The following is a 13,914-nucleotide window of genomic DNA, read 5'->3' as shown; positions in this document are numbered from 1 at the left end:
GGGCTGAAATAATCCTTGTCACCTGATGAGAAGCAGCCTGGAGCAGCACCTGTCCTGGGCTCCTTAGTTCCTCAGCAGAGGTAACATCGGGCCTCCTATCCAGCCAACCCACTGTGAATGAACTGAGAGACAGGGAGCCGGAAAAAAAAAGCTTGGGGGGGGGGGTTGGGGGGGTGGGGGATGTGAGAGAGATAGAGCGCATGCACATTTTTTGTTTATTGGTGCATTTTTTTGAGCTGGCTGATTGGCTGCCCCCAGGGAAGGTAACCAGTGGAGACTGGTGGTGGGGGTGGGGGTGAGGTAGGGGGAGTATAGCAGGGAGGAATGTGTTCTCCTGAGGGCTGTTTCCTCCAGAGCAGGCAAACCTTCTAGTCCCAGCTGGGGCTGCTCCCACTGACAGCTGTTTGGGGGCAAAGCCCCTCCCCCATGGCAAGCTCCCTGCTGTTCCTGCTCCTGTCACCTTGGCAACAGGCTTCTTTAGGCCTTGCAAATAGAAAAGGTCCCTTATGCCCTGAAAAGCGATGGGGGCATGATGGGGGAGGGGAGTAAGGGGCGGAGAGCAGAGCCTAAGAGGTTGGGCTTTGGAGGGGAAGGCAAAAGGTCTGGCTTTGCCCTCCTCAGTGATATGAGGACTGAACCACGGAGGGCAGAAGAGGGGCAGGCAGTGAGTGTCCCATGGGTCCCCTTCAGGGAAGCCGAGCCCCAAGGGAGCTGCGCCACAGATAGGAGGCTGGGTTCTGGGAGTCCTCTTGAGTGCACTTTCAGGCCCAAAGGTGAGGAGAAAGTTGCTGACTGGGAGGGAGATGCTGTGATAAAAGGAAACTGTCCGGTCACTGAAAATCCTGGGCCGTTTACTCACAAATGCAGCCTCCAGATGCCAAGTCTTTGTTTTGCCTCCTCATTCCGCCTCCAATCTCAGCTGATGATTCTCTGTTGGGAAGAAGCCCTGCTACATAGCTGCTTTGTTTTATCAAAGGTGATTTTGTATCAGGGAGTAGTGATATCTATGCGATAGGCTGAACAATTTGGTGATTGCTGATCCCAGGATTCTTGGGCACCACAGTGCCCTCCCAAACTGGGCGTAGACACACTTTTACCTAGAGAATCCAATAACAACAAAAACATACAGGTGGGTCTGTTGTCTAACAGCTTTCCATAATTTTGATGTTAAAATCGCAGAGCCAACCATGAAGGTCATTTCAACCAGCCATGATAGGACCAAATTTAGATTACTAAGAATTGGCCCCTTTTATTAGGAAAAAGAAAAAATCTAGAGGATACAGGTCATCAGTGGAGGAGTTTTGTACTTTGCTTAATTAACATCCCTCACCCTGAGAGAGACAGAAAGAAAGAGAAGAGGGATACATAGCGCTAAGGGAATTCTTCACCTTGAACTTCTCTTACATTGTCCCTGGCTGCTGCCAGCTAGTAATAATTACCATTTAGTTAATAGCCCTGTCCCAGGTACTGTGCAGCATGTTTTCCTGCATATCTCATTTAATCCTAACAATTATTATTCCATTTCACAAGTAAGGAAGCTAAGGCTCGGAAAGAATAATTAACTGGCTGTCCCAAATAGTTCTTCTCTGTCTCCTTAATTGTTCAGTTCAACTCGCCATATATTCAGCAAGCCCCTATTATGTGCCAAACACTGTGCCAAGCGCTACGAGAGATACAGAGATGAATGACAGCTTACATTTTAATTGGGATTGCAGAAGTTTCCGTTGTGCCTTGAAAAAGGAGTATGTTTCAAGACTGGAACAGAGAGAGGATTATCTCAGCTAGCACTGGGAAGCACCTAAGCCGAGAGTGGCCATGTGTGCTTGTGACCATCTGTGTGTGTGGGAGGGACCTGTTCCTCTTTTTCCATTTCCTGTGGTCCACCACCATTACCTCTGGGGCTCCCGAAGGACAGTCCTGTGCCCACTTGTTTTTTACTCCAATACTTAATCCCTAGAGGAGCTCATCTGTTCACACATTTCAGATGCCTACCACCTGTCTGCAGGTGACTTCTAATTAAGCTTCCATCCCTGTCTTCATCCCCTCTCCCCATAGAATTCCAGCTGTCTATAGGATGTTCCTACTTGGATATCACCCCACCTGCACACAGAGTTTTTAGATTTGGAGCACGATTCTTAAACAAAACAAGACCCTGAACACTTCCTCTACAGAAAGCTCCCCTTCCCAGTTTCCTGACCACTGTCCACAGCCATGAGGTTTCCCTGTACCCCAGCCTCATGTTCTCTGAGTTATTCCGACCTCCCTTTCCTTCACCAGGGAGGCAGTGTGGGCTTCAGAGTTAGACCTGATTTCAAATCCCAGTTGCATTACTTGTTAGCTCTGGGACCATGATTAGTTGCTTAATCTCTATAAACCTCAATTTCCTCATCTGTACAACAGAAATGATTCTATTTACCGCAGGCTGTGAAAATGAGATGGCTTTCAAAAGTGATCAGCACAGGGTAGGCTTATGACAGATGCTAGTTCCCTTTCCTTCCTGATTCCCGCCCTCTGTCATCCCCCAGCTTATCACCGGGTTCTGATTATACTTCCTCTGTATTGGCTTCCTGCCTTTGCTCAAGGCCTGCTGACTGTATGTAAGAGGCTTAACCAAGCACCAGGACATCCTACTCACAGCTGTTAGAATCCTCTTCCTCAGAGAGTGTATTATTTCTTTCTTATTTAGAAACCTTTGCTATGTCTTTATTTTCTGCCTTATCAATTGGAATGCCTAGTCTATAGTACTAAAACCACACCCACTGCTGAAGAGTCGATTCCAACTCATAGAGACCCTATAGGACAGACTAGACTGCCCCATAGGGTTTCCAAGGCTGTAAATCTTTATGGAAGCAGACGGCCACATCTTTCTCCCATGGAGCGGTTGGTGGGTTCAAACTGCCAGCCTTTTGGTAAGCAGCCGAGTGCTTTAAGCACTGTGCTACCAGGGCTCCTTAGTCTATTGTAGGGACTCAATAAATAGCATATTAGTGGCTTCTAATAGACTGACCCTGATGAGGCCTCTGCCAGACCCTCCCCAAACTGCCCACTGAACCACTGTACTTTCTCATTGCTTCTGCACACAGACCTGCTTCAGCCAAGCGAATATGCTCTTGTATCTTCTCCCCTACTCCCACCCTTTTGTGACTTACTTGACCTATCTGTCATATACCTTTACCTTTCCACCTTCTGGCATTACACTTTCCTTTTGTTGTCCATCCCTCTAAGATTACCTCCAAAGCTCTCAGCCACCTCCAACTAACACTCCTGAACTTTCAGTATTAATTTGTGTTTGCTGACTTGTGTTATTCATTCATCCATCAGCATTTTTTGAGCATCTGTTACATACAAGTAGTCCCTGACTTATGACAGGGTTCCGTTCTGACAACTCTGTCCTTAGTTGGTTCTGACGTAAGTTGAACACCGTTTCAAATTAACAACCGATGCTTCTTATGGTAGGAAATGCCAAGTAAGAGTATGCGATAGGCCTGGTCTACAATGAAGTTGGTATCAGTGTCATAACGATGAAGTCAGGGACCTAATGGTTGTTGGGCGCATGCTCGATTCAATTGTCATACGTTGTTGAGCTGAACATTGCCCAATTTTCTACCCTTTATGACACCCAACACTGACACCAACTTCATTGTAGACCAGGCCATAGCCTGCTATGGCACTGTTTTGAACAGAAAATCATAAAATTGAACATCTATGAGTGAACATCTGAGAATAACATCAGCAAATTACGTATTGCAACATTGTATGCAATACATATTACTAATGATAAGATGTACCAAAAAAAAAAAAAAAAAAGCCCTACAGTCATAAGTATAGTTCGTCGTAACGAATACATCATAAATCGGGGGCTACTTGTACAGCAATACCTGTGGGAGCCGAAACTCAACAGGAACGGCTTCTTTTTCCAAATCTTTCAAGTTTTCCATGTTTGACAGGGTGCAGTCTTACCACTTTCCTATAGCAGTCTGTTAGTGGAAAATATTTGAGTTTTCCTTCTCTGACAAGTTTCCACCTTACACAGCTTCTGGCTTTCGCAGGTTTTACTGTACAAGGCATCATGCCTCATCTGTCAAGTGAGGTTGATTTCCCCTTAATTACTGCATTGTGGAAGTCCTCTGGAAACTACTCTCAGTTCTTGTTTATAAAATAGGAACACTGCCTGATTGCCTCATAGGCTTATTGTCAGGAATAAATGGGATTCAAATTATAAAAGTGCTTTGAGATGTTCAGATTTTTTTTTTAATATTTTATTGTGTTTTTGGTGAAGGTTTACACAGCACTTTAGGTTCCCATTCAACAATTTGTGCACAAATTGTTCAGTGACATGGGTTACATTCTTCACAAGGCATGAACATTCTCATTATTTCCATTCTGGTTGTCCCATTTCCATTAATCTAGTTTCCTTGCCTCCTTACATTCTCATCTTTGTTTTAAAGTAACTGGTGACCATTTGGTCTCATACAGGTAATTTTTTTTTTTTTTTTTTAGTAAATAAAATAATATATCTAGTTGGTAGCTATAATCAGAGAATATAATTTAAGATATAACTGAAAATTTTCATGGATAGAAAAAAATGCTATAATGTATAAGCCCTAAATACAAGTCTTTTGTACTTTATTTTTGATACAAATCATGTAGTCTTTACCTTGTGCCAGGTACAATTTTGAAAATAATCTAACCACAGCATGTCACTAATTACATTATTCTAACTATCAGTACTGTATGCTCTTCATTTGACAGTATAACTCATATAGGTGATTTTTTAAAGGAGCACAGTCCTTCGAGTGATACTCATTATTTTATGAGCCAATCCGTCATTTAGCTACAAGGTAGCCTCAGGATTTAGTTTCAGTTCAAGGATTTAAAGAGTATCTCAGGGCAATAGTCTTGGGGAGTCCTCAAGCAGTCCAGTAAGTCTGGTTTTTAGAGGCTTTTTTTTTTTTTTTTTTTTAGGAATTTGAGGCTTTTTTCCACATTTTTCTCCCATTCTGTCAGGGTCTAACTACTGTTGCCCTGATTAGAATGGTCAGTAGTATGGCTGGGCACCATCTACTTCTTCTGGTCTCAGGGTAGATGAGGCAATAGCTCATGTAGACTGTCCTGTAGACTAGTCTCTTCTCTGAGACTTTGGATTCCTTCTTTCCTTTTTGTTCTAGATGAGTAGAGACCAAAAGTTGTATCTCAGATGGCCACTCGTAAGCTTTTAAGACCCCAGACACTACTCACCAAACTAGGATGTAGAACATAACTTTACGAACTATATTATGCCAATTTACCAAGATGCCCCACAAGACTCTGGACCTAATTCTTCAAACCCAGGAAACTAATCCCACGAGGTGTTCGGTTATGTCTAAGAAGTATGCACAACTGTGCCCCCTATGCACTTTATTATGTATGGATATATATGCACACAGTCACATACATGCATGGACATATACGCATGCATTACCTATATATATACTCACATACACATACCTATACACATATATGCCTACATACATACATATATACCCACACATATATTTCTTGGTTGTTACTATTGTTTCAAAATTATATATGCCACAGCAGTTACCAACAGATCCTTTTTTCCTATGTACATTTTAGTAACATCATTTACCTTTATCAAGCTGTGTATACTTCACCCTCATTCGGTGTTAACTTTCCCATCACCTAAAATAACAAGTGTCTATCTAGAGAGTGAGTTTCCCTCTTCTCCCCAACCCCCATCCCTGCTAACCAGTAATGAACATTAGTTTCTGTATACTTACCTGTTCATGTCATTTCATAAAAGTGTGAACATAGAATATTTGTTTGTTTTTCTGATTGACTTACTTTGCTCAACATAATGTCCTCCAGGTTCACCTATGTTCCAAAATGTTTCGGGAACTCATTTCTCTTAATTGCTGAGTGGTACCCATTGAATGTATGTACCACATTTTACTTACCCATTCATCCACATACAGCGCATAGGTTGTTTCCATCTTTTTGCTATTGTGAATAACGCTGCAGTGAACATAGGTGTGCATATGTCTTTTTGTGTCATTTCTATTAGATCCCTAGGGTATATACCTAGGAATGGAATTGCAGGTCATATGGAAGCTCTACCTCTAGTTTGTTGAGGAACCACCAGACTGTTTTCCACAATGACTCTATCATTTTGCATTCCTACCAGCAATGCATAAGTGTTCCAATTTTTCCACATACCTTCTAACATTTGTCATTTTCTGTTTTATATGTGTGTGTGTTTTGTTGTTGTTGTTTTTATCTTAGCCATCCTAGTGGGAGTGAAATGGTATCTCATCGTGGTTTTGATTTGCATTTCTGTGATGGCTAATGACACTGAGCATCTTTTCATGTGTCTGTTGGCCACTTGAATATCCTCTTTGGTAAAGTGCCTGTTCATGTCCTTTGTCCAGTTTTTGATTGGGTTGTCTTTTTGCTGTTAAGTTGTACAAGTTTTCTCTATATTTTAGATATTAGACCCTTATCAGTTATATCATTCCCAAAGATTTTTTCCCAGTGTGTGTATGTTGTCTCTTCACTCTTTGAACAAAGGCTTTTAATGAACATAAATATTTAACTTTTATGAGGGACCAGTTATCTGTTTTGTTTTCTGTTTCTCATGCAGTCATTGTTGTGTTTGATAATCTATCACTGAAAAAAATTAGGTTACAAAGCTTTGCTCCTATATTTTCTTCCAAGAACTTTATGGTTTTAGATTTAACATCGAGGTCCTTGATCCATTTTGAATTAATTTTTGTATGGTATGAGGTATGGGTCTTATTTCATTTTTCTGCATGTGAAAATCAAGTTTTTCCCACAGCATTTATCGAAGAGACTATTCCTTCCTCCATTGAATGAATTTGGCGCCCTTGTTGAAAATCAATTGGCTATAGATGTTTGGATTTATTTCTGTATTTTTTATTTTATTCCATTGGTCTGTGTGTGTGTGTCATTAAACCCGTACCAGGCTATTTTCATTACGGTAGGTGTGTAATATGTTTTGAAGTTGGGAAGTGTGAGGTCTCCTACTTTCTTCTTCTTCTTAGAGAGTATTTTAAGAATACCACCACCAGTTGCTGTCAAGTTAATTCCAACTCATGGCGACCCCACGTGTGTCAAAATAGAACCGTGTTCTATAGTGTTTTCAATGGCTGATTTTTCAATAGTAGGTCACCAGGCCTTTCTTCCAAGGTGCCTCTGACTGGTTTCAAACCTCCAACATTTTGGTTAGCAGCCAAGCATGTTAACTGTGTGCACCACCCAGAGACTTTATTTTTAAAAATAGCTACCATTTATTGAGTACCTGCTATGTGCCAGGCATCGCGCAAAGGCAGTGAACCTATGTGTGGTTTAAACATAGATACTAACAACTACCCTATACTCTAAAAACCAAAAACTCATTGCCAACTCAGTGACCCTATAGTACAGAGTAGAACTGCCCCATAGGGTTTCCAAGGAGCAGCTCATGGATTTGAACTGCTGACCTTTTGGTTAGCATCTGAGCTCTTAACCACTGCACCACCAGGGCTTCTCCCAATATATCGTTAATTACAGAAGGAGAGGTCAAGATTCAAAGAGGTTAAGCAGTTTGCCTTAAGACTGCATAGCCTGTGTAGGTGGCAAAGTCAAGATTGAAGCACACATCTGTCTGACTTCAGCCACTTATGCTGTGCTGCCATCCCTCTGCCACAGGGAGAGGAAGGGGCAGAAATGCAGATACCGGTTTCTTTTTTAATGCTTCAAGCTGCTTGGAAAGGAATCCTGCACACAGAGGGCATTTGGTACTTTTGCACTTTTGCACTTTTGCAGAGCAGCTCTAAAGACATTAAGGCCAACATAGGCCTCCATAGAGTGCCCCTGTGGTTGGCAACCCTGTTTCTATCACCTAGCTCAAACGCCTCCTAACCCTAAACTGGTGGGAATACAACACAGAAAATTAATGTGACTATTAAAAACCCCAAAATTTAGGTTTTTCTAAAAGGGCTTCCATGTCAGTTTACTTGTATGTTGGGCTCTGACCTCTAGAATCAACTTCAAACTCAGTTACTCCCCGAGGCCTGATCACATGAGACGTTTTTGGAGATGAGCAACCTCTTGAGAGTACTGGCATAGTTTAGACCCAACCTAAATTTGCCTCCTGTCCTGGCTTCTCTTCCATAGCCAGATAGTTTCCTGAATGTGCCGTGCTGTTTTAGGCCTCTTCAGTCTTCCCATGTGCTATTCCTTTGGTCATCTTTGCCAAGCCGAATCCCCTTTTCTATGTCCTTGTGATATTCTGTGCTTATCTCCTATCGTAACATTTACCAAATTATGCTGAAAGGATCTGTTTACCACCTGTCTCTTGTAGTAGACTATAATCTCTTCCAGGGTAGGGACCATATTTTAGCCAGCACCAAACATACTACTTGGTCTGTAGTAACCAAAAATACTCATTGCCATTGGGTCAATTCTGACTTGTCACTACACTATAGGACATTAGAACTGCCCAATAGGGTTTCCAAGGTTGTAATCTTTATGGAAGCAGACTACCCCATCTTTCTCCCACAGAGCAGCTGGTGAGTTTGAACCATGGACCTTTCTGTTGGCAGCCAAGTGCTTAACCCACTATGCCATCTGGGCTCCTGGGTCTGTAGTAGATGCTTAGTAAATGTTTGTTGCATGAATGAATGGTTGAAAGCATATCTTCACTTAACTTCCTGAACCTCTAAGAGTAGTAGTTAGTAAAACATTATGCCTTTCCTCTCCCATAGATACCCTCTAGCCTCCCACAAGCCAGGTTAACTCTAAACTCTAGCCAATTATAATGGACTCCTAGGAAAATAAATGGATAAGGAGGTTTGCAACCTGCAACTGGGATGCTTGCAGTTCCCATACACTTTAGGGCAAGAGTCCCAGTGTTTCTGGGAAAATGATTTATTTCCTTTGTAACTGAAGTCTTGTTAGGTAACATCGAGTCAGTTCTGACTCATAGCAACCCTATGTACAACAGAACGAAACTCTGCCTGGTCCTGCGCCAGCCTTACGATTATTGTTATGCTCGAGCCCATTGCTGCAGACACTGTGTCAATCCATCTCTTTGAGGGTCTTCCTCTTTTTCTCTGACCCCTCACTTTACCAAGCATGATGTCCTTCTCCAGGGACTGGTCCCTCCTGATAACATGTCCAAAGCATGTGAGATGTAGCCTTACCATCCTCACTTCTAAGGAGCATTCTGGTTGTACTTCTTCCAAGACAGATTTGTTCATTCTTTTGGCAGTCCATAGTATATTCAATATTTTTCACCGACACCACAATTCAAAGGCATCAGTTCTTCTTCAGTCTTCCTTATTCATCATCCAGCTTCCACATGCATAGAAGGTGATTGAAAACACCACGGCTTGGGTCAGGGGCACCTTAGTCCTCAAGGTGACATCTTTGCTTTCTAACACTGTAAAGAGGTCTTTTGCAGTAGATTTGCTCAATGCAATGAATGTGTCGTTTGATTTCTAGGCTGCTGCTTCCATGGGTGTTGAATATGGATCCAAGCAAAATGAAATCCTTGACAACTTCAGGCTTTTCTCCATTCATCATGATGTTGCTTACTAATCCAGTTGTGAGGATTTTTGTTTTATGTTGAGGTGCAATCCATACTGAAGGCTGTGGTCTTGAGATCATATGAAATTTTGAGATCAACTTATTATTTATAAGTTCTGGTAGTGGACACAGTGAAGGGGGGCATGCCTGTCATCACCCATTTAGTCAGTCCTGCCACCCAGAGAAGTTAATTTACTTGTTGCTAACAAACAACTGATTTGAAAGCAGTGAATTGGCCTCTTCAAGATCTGAGGAGGCAATTCAAGGTCAGAGCACTGAATGGAAAGATGAGTCTTGCCTGGAGCCTCTTAAACTCCTTCTAACCCTCAGCCTGGTGTCATAGAACCAACCCTTTGTGTTTCTTTTAGCTAGGCCCTCATTTGCAAGAGGGCCTGGGCCTGCCCCACTCCTGCTCTGTAACATAAAGGGCAGATGAGACTTTCTAGAACTTCAGTTGAGGTATCATGGAATCAACCCCTTGTGTTTCCTACGAGCAAGGAACTTTCCAGCAGTTGGGTTTATGGGGGGAGGGGGAGCTGTATAATCTGAAAGGGTAAATAAAGGTACTAGACTTTAAGAAGAAATAAGAAGGAAGGTCCAGAGATCTTTCTGTGCATTCATATTTCATATACGGATATGCCCTATCCTAGCTATAGGAATGAGGGACATGGTCCCCCTCTGGTATAATTCCTGCAATGGGCAGTGCCCTCCGACCCTTCGCCTCCCCTGAGACTGAGCTGAGAAGCTATGGGAAAGGAAGACGAATTAATTTATCTTACTATGATCAGCAGCAGACATTTGCTGAGCATCTATAAACATATAAAGGATTATACTGGACGATGTGGAAGATAAAAGAAACATAAAAACCTTCTAGTTAAACTAAAGCATGTCTTTTCAATTAAAAAGAAAGAAATTATAAAAATATGTATATATAAGACACATCCTTGACTCAAGAAGCATATAGTCTAGTTGAAAGGATAGGATATATACACACAAAAGAATAAAAGCATTCCCATTTCATTTAAGCTAAGATGCCATCAGTTGTAAAACATACCATTATTAATTCTAAGAAAGAAAAACTGCCAATTAAACTGACATCAACTGTAAGATATAGCCCAATTCAAAAGATGTTAAATGTGAGGGAAAAAGAAGAATCAATTTTTACGAATCAATGAAACATGCATGTAAGAGAGCACATGTTATATCCCAAATGAGTGAAACAAACAAACAAAAAAAAAGCACGCGGGAAATCTGAGGAAAAAACCATAATTGAGGGTTAAGGCAAGCAGGGAGAAAGCAGGAACTGAGCCTGGATCCGAAACCTTAGATCCCTGAAGCAGCAGGAGAGCATTCCAGAAAATGGAAGCACTGAAGTTAAAGCCAAAAAGGCACAAAGGGACGTGAAGTTTTATGAAGAAATGAGTAGATCAGTTGGGTTGGATTGAAGGTTTGTGCAGGGAGACAGTGAGCAAAGGTTGTACAGATGTGTTGTTGTTGCTAGGTGCCGTTGAGTCAGTTCCGACTCGTAGCGACCCTATGCACAACAGAACGAAACACTGCCCGGCCCTGCGCCATCCTCACAATTGTTGTTATGCTTGAGCCCATTGTTGCAGCCACTGTGTCATTCCACCTCGTTGAAGGTCTTCCTCTTTTCCGCTGACCCTGTACTCTGCCTAGCATGATGTCCTTCTCCAGAGACTGAACAGATACAGGATCTTCAGGAATCCAGAATGTTGATTAGACCAAAATGGTCTACAAGGTTATACCCATCTCACCCATGTTCTGCCTCTGAAGAGGAAAGTAAGTTTTATGAGACAGACAAAGTGGAGTCCCACCATGTTGTCATTCATTCATTCACTTATTCACTCATTCACCAGTGCTGAGCATCTACTAAGTTCAAGGCCCTTTGGGGGAAACAAATGTGTCACATAAATTCTGCCTATTAAGGGACAGAAGTCATTTACTTGAAATAACTGAGAGAGGTAGCAACATTATCCCCATTTTACAGATTGTATTACACAGAGGTACAGAGGGCTCAAGCAACCTGCCCGGCATCACACTGCTGGGAAGTGGCAGAGCCAGGACTCAAATCCAGACATTCTGGCTCCAGAGCCCACACTTAACTACTATGACATACTCCATCTCTGAGGTCAGTGCAAAGCAGAGAAACCTCAGTGGCAGCTCAGAGCAAGGGAAGAGTAAGGGGAGGGCAGGGCTGGCCTTTTAAGGATGAGTAAGATGGGATTTTGGGGTTTTTTCTAGACAGTATGAGGAAAAGCATGAACTGTGCAGGAGGTAGTGAACAGTAACATTTGCTTAAATCAAAGAAATAATAAAAAGTAAAAGGTTTGTTTGTGTGGTAGAGAGACCTTGAATGCAGTAAGACATCTGTAGACAAAGGAGAGCACCCAATCAGGGATCAGAGCTGTGCTTTAGGAAGATTAATTTGCAATTTCTCAATCAGGTGGATTATAGAGGGAAGAATCTGAAATCAGGGAGACCAGTTAAACAGTTATTGCAATACTCAAAAGTATTTTTGATCCGGGATAATGCTGGAGTTAAATCATGGCTTTTGCTTTTTATTAACCTCAAAAGGTAAGGACGTACATTCCCCCCACAATATCTTGGGGTCTTTGATTTATGAATTTATCTAAACTTTCATTTGCTTTATTTCCAGTCTTGGTGTATATTAGCGTCATTTGTCCTAAAGCAACTGCTCTCAGTTGTCAATGAGCAGCCCAGCAGGGGCCCAGAGGGGGCTAAGGAGGCGAGCACAGGAACTAGAAGGGCTTGGGCAGCAGTTTCCATTCCCAGCCTTTGTTAAACAAATGGGTATTGTCCCCAACTATACTCTTATACTCCATAGAGTTAGAAACTTTTTCCTCTCTAACCTTGTCTTTTCTACCTTGTAAATCCTGAATTTTACACTATTCCCATATTGTAGCCACTCCTATCAAATTGTAGAGCTGAAAGGGACTTGAATGATCATCTAGCCCAAACTTCTTATTTCACAGATGAAAAAATGGCATCCCTGAGAAGGAAAAAGACCTTCTCAGGCCACACAGCCAGCTAGTGGTAGGACACGCCATTGATCCTCTTAGCTTCCTAGACTTGGACCATCTGCAGCTCCCACTTCAGAGGGGCAGCCCCAGGAATAAACCTGTGTTTCAGGGGCAGTAAATGGATGACTGTGTATTAACAGTTTGAGTTGAGTTTCCAGTGATGTTGCCCAGCATTCTGCAGACCTGTTTGAGTGCTGAAACATAGCAGAGCACTGCGTGGCATCTGCGGTACCTATCGGGTGCCTTCTCAACAGTCTCCTTAACAGTTCCATTTGCAACATCTTTCCTGGTTGTTAAATTTTGACCTATTCAATGTAGGATTAGAAAACAAGGCTGGAGGTTGGGCTCAGGGACAGTCTCTAATCCCCAAATGCCTGCTGGCCAGTTCCATCATCACCTCAAACCTACATAACCCATTGCCGTAGAGTCAATTCTGACTCTTAGCAACCCTATAGGACAGAGTAGAACTGCCCCATAGGGTTTCCAAGGCTGTAATCTTTACAGAAGCAGATTACCACATCTTTCTCCCAGCTGGTGTGTTCAAAACAATGACCTTTTGGTTAGTAGCTGAGCACTTAATCACTGCACCAACATGTTGTTGTTGTTAAGGTGCTGTCAAGTCAGTTCTGACCCGTAGTGACCCTATGTACAACAGAATGAAACACTGTTCGGTATGGCACCATTCTCACAATCATTCCTATGCTTGAGCCCATTGTTGTAGCCACTGTGTCAATCCATCTAACTGAGGGTCTTCTTTTTCCCTGACTCTCTTCATTACCAAGCATGATGTCCTTCTCCAGGAACTGATCCCTCCTGATAACATGTCCAAAGTACATGAGACAAAGTCTTACCATCCTTGCTTCTAAGGAGTATTCTGGCTGTACTTCTTCCAAGACAGATTTGTTTGTTCTTCTGGAAGTCCATGGTATATTCAATATTTTTCACCATAATTCAAAGGTATCAGTTCTTTGGTTCTTTTTCATCGTCCAGCTTTCACATGCATATGCGGTGATTGAAAATACCATGGCTTGGGTCAGGCACACCTTAGTCCTCAAAGTGACATCTTTGCTTTTTAACACTTTAAAAGAGGTCTTTTGCAGCAGATTTGCCCGATGCAATTTCTTGACTGCTGTTCCCGTGGGCATTGACTGTAGATCCAAGAAAAATGAGAAATCCTTGGCAAATTCAGCATTTTCCCTGTTTATCATGATGTTGCTTATTGGTCCACTTGTAAAGATTTTTGTTTTCTTTATGTTGAAGTGCA

This window comes from Loxodonta africana, chromosome 3 (genome assembly GCF_030014295.1).
Source record: "Loxodonta africana isolate mLoxAfr1 chromosome 3, mLoxAfr1.hap2, whole genome shotgun sequence".
Lineage (NCBI taxonomy): Eukaryota > Metazoa > Chordata > Mammalia > Proboscidea > Elephantidae > Loxodonta > Loxodonta africana.
Note: the sequence above shows the minus strand (reverse complement) of the source record.